The sequence below is a fragment of the Leucoraja erinacea genome, chromosome 11 (assembly GCF_028641065.1).
Source record: "Leucoraja erinacea ecotype New England chromosome 11, Leri_hhj_1, whole genome shotgun sequence".
Lineage (NCBI taxonomy): Eukaryota > Metazoa > Chordata > Chondrichthyes > Rajiformes > Rajidae > Leucoraja > Leucoraja erinaceus.
In genome coordinates, this window is record NC_073387.1 from 18,867,033 (window position 1) to 18,879,172 (window position 12,140).

Genomic DNA, 12,140 nt, shown 5'->3' on the forward strand with positions numbered 1-12,140 from the left:
CAACCTTTACCCACCCCTCTCGCCCCCCCCCGTTGACAAACTGTACACTGCAAGGGCCAGGAAGCAAGCGGGTAAGATCGTCTTTGACCCCTCTCACTCTGGAGACAAAGTCTTTGAAGGCGACTCCGGACTGACAAAGCCGCCACAGCCCGACATAAAAACAGCTTTTTTTCCACTAGTAATAGCTCTGCTCAATAACCAAAAGTCTGTAGCCTCATTTTGCTCTGGTATTTTATTTCATTCACATTAACGTTTTATTATAAATGTTTAATGTTTTATGTGTGATTCTTAATTGTTAATGTATGTTGTGTTGTTACTTGTGAGCAGAGCACCAAGGCAAACTCCTTGTAGGTTAATATACTTGGCTAATAAACGTATTCATTCATTCATTCATTCATTCATGCATTCATTCATTCATACCTGTCCAATTGTTTTTTGTAAATATGTTGCACCTGCCTCAACCATCTCCTCTAGCAGCTCCTTCCATATACCCACCACTGTGTGCTAAAAGGTTACCCTTCAGGTTCCAATTAAATCTTTCCCTGCTCACCTTAAACCTATGTCTTGTTCTTGATTCCCCTTCTCTTGGCAAAGGACCATGCATTTATTCGATCCAATCCTCTCATGATTTTGTACACCTGTATAAGTTCACTCCTTATTCTTCAGCACTCCAAGTAATAAACTCCTAGCCTGCTCATCTCCATATAGCTCGGGATGCCTTGAGTCCTGGTCCTGGCAACATCTTCGTAAACTTTATCTGCACGTAAACTTTATCTGCACATTTTCCAGCTTGACAAAATCTTTCCCATAATAGGGTGACCAGAACTGAACACAATTGTCTAAATGTGGCCTCACCAATGTCTTGTACAATTGTACCATGACCTCCCAATTTCTATACTCAATACTCTGATTGAAGAAGGCAAACACCGGTATAGATCACACTGGTTCGTGGCAACATCCTCGTAAGAATATAATTGTTCCTATCAGAGAGATGAGTTTTACCTGGTATGAAACACCTCATCTTGGGCGCAGATGCAGCATAGATGGAGGAATTAGGAGTAGGGGATCGCATCTTTGAAGGAGGCAGAGTGGGAAGAAGTGTAGTCTGGATGGTTGTGGGAGTCAGTAGGTTTATAATAGACATCAGTCGATAGTCTATCTCCTGTGATGGAGATGGAAACTGTTCCTATCAGTCCCAAATGGGCAATCTTAACCAGTGATGACTTGCATTTAGTTAAGATAAATCCTAATTTATCTGTTTCACATACACAAACTTGAAGCAACACAGAGAATCAGATAACAAGCCAACAATACTCAAAATAAACATGCCCTTTGGATCTTGTCCTTGTATAACTTTACAGGCACTGCATTGTAGATAGTCTCCTGATCAGAGTCACGGTGTGTGCCTGATCAGACCTTGAAACTGCCTGACAACAGCAACATGCACACAAAGGATATTGTGTGACATATCCTGTGTCAGCCTGCTACAAAGACGGATAAAAGTAACCGTGCATCTTTGCTTAAAACGTCACAACTTTGGAAACGTTTTCAGATTTATCAGCCTATTCCGTTTGTTTTGCACAGTGCACCTCAAGTGAACCCAAGGCATATAAATGTATCTGTACCTTTAGACTGAGTTGCCCACAGTAAATTGTCCCTGTACCATATGTGAATGTTAAAACTGAAGGGCAGCACCATGGTGCAACATTATAGTTGCTACCTTACAGGGGCAGTGACCATGGTTCCGTCTGACTGAAGAAGGGTCTTGACCCGAAACATCACCCATTCTTTCTCTCCGGAGATGCTGCCTGTTCCGCTGAGTTACTCCAGCCTTTTGTGTCTATCTTCTGCCTACGATGTTATCTGTACTGTATTTGTACATTCTCCCAGACCGTGTGGCTTTTCTCTGGGTGCTCCACTTTCCTTGCATACTCCAAAGATGTACAGGTTTGTAGGTTAATTGGCCTTGAGTAAACAAAAATTGTAAATTGTCCCCACTGTGCAGCATAGTGGTAGTGTACAATGATCGCTGGTCAGCGCAGACTCGGTGAGACGAAGGGCCCCTTTCCACGCTTTATCTATCTATCTATCTATCTATCTATCTATCTATCTATCTATCTATCTATCTATCTATCTATCTATCTATCTATCTATCTATCTATCTATCTATCTATCTATCTATCTATCTATCTATCTATCTATCTATCTATCTATCTATCTATCTATCTATCTATCTATCTATCTATCTATCTATCTATCTTGCTATTGAGGGAGTGCAGCATTGGTTTACAAGGTTAATTCCCAGGATGATGGGACTGTCATATGTTGAGAGAATGGAGCAACTGGGCTTGTATACTCTGGAGTTTAGAAGGATGAGAGGGTTCTTATTGAAACATATCAGATTGTTAAGGGTTTGGACACGCTAGAGGCAGGAAACATGATCCCGATGTTGGGGGAGTCCAGAACCAGGGGCCACAATTTAAGAATAAGGTGTAAGCCATTTAGAACGAAGACGAGGAAACACTTTTTCTCACAGAGAGTTGTGAGTCTGTAGAATTCTCTCTGCAGGGCGGTGGAGGCCGGTTCTCTGGATACTTTCAAGAGAGAGCTAGATAGGACTCTTAAAGATAGTGTATTCAGAGGATATGGGGATAAGGCAGGAACAGGATACTGATTTGGGATGATCAGTCATGATCACATTGAATGGTGGTGCTGGCTCGAAGGGCCGAATGGCCTACTCCTGCATCTATTGTCTATTGTCTATACTATTACTAAAACTCTCATCTTGACTACTTCCGGTTTGCACTTTTTTTTAATTTGCACGAAAATGGTAACCTATATTGCTAGTGGTTTTTGCCACCTTACTCATCGTTGTCCTCTACTCCAAGCACACTGAGTTTTGTTCCGATTGGTGAAATATTAGAAAATTTATGAAGGTTTAAAAAATTGTGAGAGCAGCAGATTGGTCTTCTCACCTGTCAGTCATCCTTCCAGCACCCGCGGAGAATAAAGCCCCGGTGGCGAGGCTGAGTCCATGAGCAGCATGTTAAGTTGAACCGGAAGCCTCTGAGTGAAGTCAGAGTGGGACCGGGAGCTACTGCGTGAGGCTGAAAGCTGAATGTGCGGGTGAGCAGAGTGCGAGGTGCGCCTCCTGTGATCACCCCCCCTTCCCACACTCCCCTTCACCCTCCCTACACCTACCCCTTCCCCCACCCCCCATTCCTTCTCCCCCCCATTCCTTCTCCCCCCCATTCTGCAGCCCCCCCTTCCCCACACCCCCCCTTCCCCTCCACACCCCCTCCCACACTCACCCCCCCCCCCCCCCCCCCCCCCCCACCCCCCTACCTCCCACACCCTCTCTCCCACACACCCCCCCCCCCCCCCGCACACACCTCTCCCCCCTATGGGTGACACCCCTCTCGGGTTGCATTGGGGGAACCCCCTATTACCCCCAAATGGGTTGCCTCTCCCCAGGCCTCCACCCCTCTCCCCCAATGGGTCCCCACACCTCTCTAACCTGGGCAGTTAGAGGGCTATGGGTGAGTTGTGGAATATTGGTTTGGGGTCAAACTAAAGGGTTGTCTTTGGGGGAACATAGAAATTAGGTGCAGGAGTAGGCCATTCGGCCCTTATTACGTTCAATATGATCATGGGTTGTGTCCAACTCAGTAACCAGGCCTCTCCATGTGACTGGGATCCCCTTAGCCACAAGCGCCACATCTAACTCTCTCTTAAATATAGCCAATGAACTGGCCTCAACTACCCTTTGCGGCAGAGAGTTCCAGAGATTCACCACTCTCTGTGTGAAAAAAGTTCTTTCTCATCTCGGGTTTAAACTGGGGTGACCCCTTGTCCTGGACTTCCCCAACATCGGGAGCAATCTTCCTGCATCTAGCCTGTCCAACCCATTTTAAGAATTTTGTAAGTAGATATGATTCCCTGTGAATCTCCTAAATTGAGAAATAAACCAAGTCATCCAGTCTTTCTTCATAAGGTCCCGTCTCAGTCTGGTGAACCTTTATCTCTAAGTTTTATCTCTAAATTACTCTAATAGAAAAATCTTTGACTTTACTGTGGACTTTAGACTTTAGAGATACAGCACGTAAACATGCCATTTGGCCCATCGAGGCTGTGCCGATCAGCAATCACCCGGTACACTAGCACACTATCCTACACACTAGGGGCAATTAACAATTTTCCCGACCCAATTAACCAACGTATGTCGTTAGAGTGTGGGAGGAAACACGGTAAAACCCACATAGTCGCAAGCAGAACGTACAAACTCTAAATACATGTTGTCATTTACCTGAGGTAAGGGAATCAAGAACCAGCGGAGTTGCGTTTAAGATGAAAGGGGGACAGCTTAATAGAAACATGAGAGGGAACCTTGTTACAGAATGTTTGTTTGTTGCGGCTAAGCGGATAACCTGCAAACTCCACACAGACAGCAAACCCGGTGTCACAATCAAACCTGGGTCTCTGGCATGGCGAGGTAGCAAATTTATTACAGTACCACAGTGCAGCCCCTGTTTACAAAAAAAAGGACACAAATTACTGGAATAACTCAACGGGTCAGGCAACATGAATAGGTGACATTTCGGGTTGGGACCCATTTTCAGGCTCTTGGGGCTCCAGCATTTTGTGTCTTTATTAAGGTAGCAAAGGACCCAGATTTCAGATGCTGGAGTCTGGTTTTGCTACCCGCTCTGATCAATGCCTTCTCTGTTTTTGAGCTCGCCCTTCCATTTTCACATCCAGAGATTTAATCAAATTAGGATTTACCGCAACAGAAAGGGTGGATCTGCAGGTCAAAAGATCACATGAATATGTAAACAGAGCCTCTGTGACACATCAAAGCCGAGAGTTAGAAGGATGATGCATACCCGATCAACGTGCAAGCTGACAAGATCAAAGGAGAATGCATTGGACTTTGGTGGGTGAGATAAGATTCACTTACCTGGTGGGCTTGACGGCAGGAGCTCATAGGACAGTTGGATATCAAAGAAAGCAAGCCTGATCTTGGACTAGTTGCAAGAGTGTGTTATAACATTACAGTTGTAATGTGAATGTTCCAATGATAACTTTTAATTGAGCAACAAGTTTCAGTCTGAAATACAGTCACTGAAATACAGCTTAAAGTGAGAGCCTTTTCAACATTTGTAAGAAGGAACGGCAGATGCTCGTTTACACCGAAGATAGAAACAAATTGCTGGAGTAACTCAGCGGGTCAGGCAGCATCTCTGGAGGACAGTAACAGGTAACGTTTCGGGTCATGACTTATCTTCAGACTGAGAATTAGGGGAGAGGGAAAGTAGAGAATTCTGGTGGACATGGATTCAGAACAAATCAGAGCCAGCACCGATGCCCAAGATAAGGTGGAGCCCACAATGGCCCATTGTTGTCTGTGGACGAGGTTATAACGAAGGGATAAATGGATGCCGACAGTGAAACAACTAGGACAACTAGGATGAGGGACTGACAGAGTGAGGGAAAGCAAGGGTTACTTGAAATTATAGAAATCAATATTCATACTGCCTTTCAACATACCTATCAAAGGCTTTCAAAGTTTATTTAAAATATATCTGATAGAAACATTTAAAACTGTACAAATAGATTCAGGACATTAAAAAATTAAGACGTAGTTAGAAAATTGACAAAAACATTCAAAAACAAATTACGGGGTGGCACAGTGGCACAGCTGTAGAGTTGCTTCCTGTGTCCTGGTTTCGATCGTGACTATGGGTGCTGTCTGTACAGAGTTTGGATGTTTGCCCTGTGACTGTGAGTTTTCTCCAGGTGCTCCGGTTTTCTCCCACACTGCAAATACATGCAGGTTTGTAGGTTAATCGGCTTCTGTAAATTGGTTCCTAGTGTAGGATAGACTAGTGCATGCTGGTCGACGTGAACTCATTGAGCCGAAGGGCCTGTTTCCATGCTACACCTCGCTAAAACTAAAAACTTAAAACTAAATTTAAAGTGTTAGCAAATGAATAAATCAATAAATCAGACCCTTGAACTTGCCTTAATTTACCTTTCTCACAAGATCAACATCCCCTTGAAAATAAGAGGCATTGCAAGCCATATAACTCTAGTAGAAAGCATAGATTTAATTTTTAGTTTTAATTTTAGAGATACAACGTGGCAACAGCCGCTTCAGCCCACCAAGTCAGTGAAAACCAGTGATGGCCCATACATTAGTTCTATCCACACTCTTGGGGCAATTTACAGAAACCAAATAACCAACAAATCTGTACATCTTTATTGTGTGCGAGGAAACTGAACCACCCGGAGAAAACACATGCGGTCACAGGGAGATTAAAAAAAACTGCATACAGACATCACCATTAATCAGGATCGAACCTGGCTCTCTGGCACTCTGGGTCTCTGTGCCGCCCTGTTTGTGGAGGTAATAAACTTTGGTCAATTGAGCTTCCTCCCCTGAAGGAGTCCATGAATTTTTGAACTTTTCTCTCTGGAAAGAAATAATTAATCATCCCTTCCTTACCTGCTGTCTTCCTTTTCTTCACTCCTTCCATCTTGCGAGCACTCCTTCCTTCTATCACTGCCATCCTCCATTCTTTCTTTTCTTTCTCTTTTTTTCTTGCTCACCTTCTTTCCTTTCCTTTTTCTTCCTTACTTGCTGTCATCCCTTCTTTTCTTCAGATATCCTGATATCCGAGATGTGCTCATTCTCTCAGGAACAAGGGTTTCCCTCTTCCATCATAGATGAAGCCCCCACAAGGATCTCCTCAGTACCCCGCTACTCCGTTCCCTCTCCTCCTAGTCGCAACATGGACAGAGTCCCCATAGTCCTTACCTTTCACCCCATTAGCCATCAATCACATGCAACACATAATCCTCCAACATTTTCATCACCTCCAACGGGATCCCAAAACTAATCAAATCTTCATATCTCCACCCCTTTCCCAGGTACCTCCCACTGCAACTGCAGGAGATGCAACACCTGTTGCTATACCTCCTCCTTCAACTCTGTCCAGGGACCCTGACAGTCCTTTCAGGCTAGGCAGAGGTTCACTTATACCTCCTCCAACCTCATAGAAACATAAAAAATAGGTGCAGGAGCCGGCCATGCGGCCCTTCGAGCCTGCACCTCCATTCAAAATGATCATGGCTGATCATCCAACTTAGTATCCTGTAATTGCCTTCTCTCCATACCCCCTGATCCCGTTAGACACAAGTGCCACATCTAACTCCCTCTTAAATATAGCCAATGAACTGGCCTCAACTACATTCTGTGGCAGAGAATTCCAGAGATTCACCACTCTCTGTGAAAAAAATGATTTTCTCATCCCGGTCCTAAAAGAATTCCCCTTCATCCTTAAACAGTGATCCCTTGTTCTGGACTTCCCCAACATCGGGAACAATCTTCCTGCATCTAGCCTGTCCAACCCCTTAAGAATTTTGTAAGTTTCTATAAGATCCCCCCTCAATCTTCTAAATTCTAGCGAGTACAAGCTGAGTCTATCCAGTCTTTCTTCATATGAAAGTCTTGACATCCCAGGAATCCGTCTGGTGAACCTTCTCTGTACTCCCTCTATGGAAAGAATGTCCTTTCTCAGATTAGGAGACCAAAACTGTACACAATACTCTATGTGTGGTCTCACCAATACCCTGTACAACTGCAGTAGAACCTCCCTGCTCCTATACTCAAATCCTTTTGCTATGAATGCTAACATACCATTTGTTTTCTTCACTGCCTGCTGCACCTGCATGCCTACTTTCAATGACTGGTGTACCGTGACACCCAGGTCTCGTTGCATCTCCCCTTTTCTTAATCGGCCACCATTCAGATAATAATACATCTACTGTACCCATTGTTCAAAGTGTGGACTTTTATACATCGGCAAGTCCAAACATAGACTAGCTATTGTTTCACTGAACACCTTCGCTCAGTCCACCTGGGCCTAAATCTCCCAGTTGCCACGCACTTTGATTCCCCTTCCCATTCCCACACTCACCTTTCTGTCCTTGGCCTCCTCCATTGTCAGAGTTAGGCCAAACACAAATTGGAGGAACAGTATCTCATATTTCACTTGGCCTGCTTACAACCAAGTGGTATGAATATTAATGTCATAACTTCAAATAACCCTTGCATCCCCTCTCTCCCCATCCCTCCCCCACCCAAACATACCAGCTTCAAAGTCGCCTTGTTGAGTCTCATTGTTTGCACTCATTCTCACCTAGCACACAACTGACAATGACCTGTTTCCTTTATCATTGTTACTTCTTTGGATATCTTTCATTTCTTTGTTCTATATCTCTCTACATCACCATCTATATCGCTCATTTCCTTTCATAGACACAAAACGCGGGGATAGCTCAGCTGGACAGGCAGCATCTCTGGAGAGAAGGAATGGGAGACATTTCGGGTCGAGACCCTTCCTCAGACTGTTTTCACTTCTTGCACAAGTTGCACTAGCATCCTATCTGAAGAAGAGTCCGAAGAAGGGTCTTGCCCGAAATGTCACCTATTCCTTTTCTCCAGAGATGCTGGCTGATCCGTTGAATTACTCCAGATTTTTGTATCTATCTTTGGTTTAAACCAGCATCTGTAGTTCCTTCCTACAGGATCTGTGGAGGGAATGGACAGGTGATGTTTTAGTTGAGGACACTTCTTCAGACTGAAGCATCGCCTGTTCCTTCCTTCCCCCAGATGTTGCCTGACCCATCGAGTTTCTCTAGCACATCGTGCATCGCTCAACTGGTTTAAATCGATGATAGACACAAAATGCTGGTTTAAATCGATGATAGACACAAAATGCTGGAGTAACTCAGTGGGACAGGCAGCATCTCTAGATAGAAAGAATGGGTGATGTTTCGGGTCAAAACCCTTCATCGGACTCTTCTTCAGACAGAGTGCTAGTGCAACGAGCGCTTTCTCTATGGAGCAATATTTCCTTGGAGTCTTTGAAGTTTGGACACAGCACAGCTAATCCATTAAACATTTTTCCTTTGGTGCAGTTGGACGTGGCGTTGTCGTGATACTGAAAGCAAGTTCCAGCTGCCCTTCTGCAGAGAATGATTACTTTTCAACACAGCTCTACACCCATGGGTCTGCATCCTCAACCATACTGCGCTGGACACGGCAGATTAAAATGTTGACCCCACAAACGTGACAGAACTGTAAAATATTTCTGGACTCGTTTTTTTCCTTTTACTCTAGGCTGTTATTTTGTTCTGTTTTCCAGTCACTACCAAGTGTTGGGAACAGCAGAGCAAACACATAACAGAGGTTAAAAGGAAAAGACTGCACAGTTCAGCTAGTGACTTGCCAGTGTAATAAATTGACCAGGGTAGGACTAAGTCACATTAAACACAAAATACTAAATTTGAACCTTTGTCTCCAGCACCAGCACCATCTAGTCTTTGCACCAGCAATATCCCACACACTAGGGACAATTTACAATTTTATCAAAGCCAATTAACCCACAAACCCTGTAAGTCTTTGGAGAGTGGGAGAAAACTCACACACTCATGGGGAGAAGCTATAAACTCCGTACAGACAGCCCCCGTAGTCAGGACCAAACCCATGTCTCTGGCGCTGTAGGGCAGCAACTCTACCCCTGTCTCACTGTGCCACCAATATATCATTAAAAAAATCCCAATAATTTAATAACCACAATACCTGCAAAAATCCATAGTCCTTGGTGCAATGGAAGCTTGCAAAATGTGTAGGAATGAACTGCCGATGCTGGCTTATACCAAACGTAGATACCAAATCCTGGAGTAAATCAACGCGTCAGGCAGCATCTTTGGAGAAAAAGAATAGGTGATGCTTCCGGTCTGACTGCAGACTGCAGTCAAAAGAAGGATTTGACCTGAAACGTTTCCCATCCGTTTTCTCCAGAGATGATGCCTGACCCAGTGAGTTACTTCAGCATTTTGTGTCTAACCAAGGAAGCTTGTAGTTGGGGTTAGTGTTGTGTAGTCTTCAAAAGCCTGATGGTTTTTTGTAGGAAGCTGTTCTTGAACCTGATGGGGATGGTTTTCAAACTCCCGTACTCTCTGTACCTTATTCTGATGGTAAGAGTAAAATTAAAGCATAGCAAGGATGATGTGCGTATTCGATGATATCGGCTCTCTTTTTGAGGCAATACCTTCTGTAGATCCCTTCAATGTTGGGGAGGTCAGTATCTTTGAAGCAGTGTCCACCACTCTCTGTAACCCCAAATTTGAAGATGGTGTCATCATTTAAACAGATATGATACCTTTCACATCCTTCTCTTCTGCACCTAACTTCCAGTATGAATAAACTCAGATTTTGATAATAATAATAATAATAATAATAATAATAATAATAATAATAATAATAATAATAAATAATAATAAACTTAATTGTCATTGTAAATACATACAACAAAATTTCAGGCGCACTACCAGACCGGAGCTCCAATGTATCGGATAAATAATAGCGTACAACAAAAACATCGTCATACTGTGCAATATTTCACAGTATAGTGTAGTGGCAGTACAAAATATTGGCTATGGGGGCTGTGTGTTCAGTGCAGAGTTCAGAGTGGTGATGGCCTTGGGGTAGAAACTGTTAATCTTGTGGTGTGTGATTTGATGGACCTGTAACTCTTTCCTGAGGGCAGAAGGGCAAACAAGTGATGTGCGGGGTGAGATGAGTCCTTTAGTATGTGTGATGCCTTCCGCGGGCAACGAGAGCTATAGATCTCTTCCAGGGCAGGCAGGTGTGGGTTGGTGATCTTCTGGGCTGTATTGATGACTCTTTGCAGAGCCTTCTTGTCAGCCGCAGAACTGTTGCCATAACATACCAGGATGCCATGTCTCAGGGCATTCTCTATGGCACAATGGTAGATTGACACTAGCAGCTGTTGTGGCAAGTTATGATATAGTTGGGATCACGGAGACATGGCTCCAGGGTGACCAACGCTGGTAGTTGAACATCCAGGGATATTAAATATTCAGGAGGGATAGACAGAAAGGAAAAGGAGGTGGGGTACTATTGCTGGTTAGAGAGGAGATTAACACAATGGAAAGGAAGGACATTAGCTTGGAGGATGTGGAATCGATATAGGTAGAGCTGCAAAACACTAAGGGGCAGAAAACGCTAGTGGGTGTTGTGTACAGGCCACCTAACAGTAGTAGTCAAGTCAAGTCAAGTCAAGTTTATTCGTCACATACACATACGAGATGTGCAGTGGAGTTGGGGATGGCATCAAACAGGAAATTAGAAATGCGTGCAACAAAGGTAAAACAGTTATAAAGGGTGACTTCAATCTACATATAGATTGGATAAATCAAATTGGCAGGGGTGCTAAGGAAGAGGATTTCTTGGAATGTATGCGGGATAGTTTTCTAATCCAACATGTAGAGGAACCAACGAGAGAGCAGGCTACTCTAGACTGGGTATTGAGTAATGAGGAAGGGTTAGTTAGCAGTTTTGTTGTACGTGGCCCCTATGGTTGAGTTCTTCATTAGGATGGAGAGTGACATTGTTAATTCAGAAAAAAGGGTTCTGAATTTAAAGAAAGGTAACTTTGAGGGTATGAGACGTGAATTGGCGAAGATTGACTGGCAATTGATTCTTAAAGGGTTGACGGTGGATATGCAATGGAAGGCATTTAAGGACTGCATGGATGAACTACAACAATTGTTCATCCCAGTTTGGCAAAATAATAAATCAGGGAAGGTAGTGCATCCGTGTATAACAAGGGAAATCAGGGATAGTATCAAAACAAAAGATGAAGTGTACAAATTAGCCAGAAAAAGCAGCCTACCAGAAGACTGGGAGAAATTCAGTCCAGCCGAGGAGGACAAAGGGCTTAATTAGGAAAGGGAAAATAGATGATGAAAGAAAACTGGCAGGGAACATAAAAACTGACTGCAAAAGTTTTTATAGATATGTGAAGAGAAAGAGATTAGTTAAAACAAATGTAGGTCCCTTGCAGTCAGAAACAGGTGAATTGATCATGGTGAACAAGGACATGGCAGACCAATTGAATAACTACTTTGGTTCCGTCTTCACTAAGGAAGACATAAATAATCTGCCGGAAATAGCAGGGGACCGCGGGTCAAATGAGATGGAGGAACTGAGTGAAATCCAGGTTAGCCGGGAAGTGGTGTTAGATAAATTGAATGGATTAAAGGCCGAT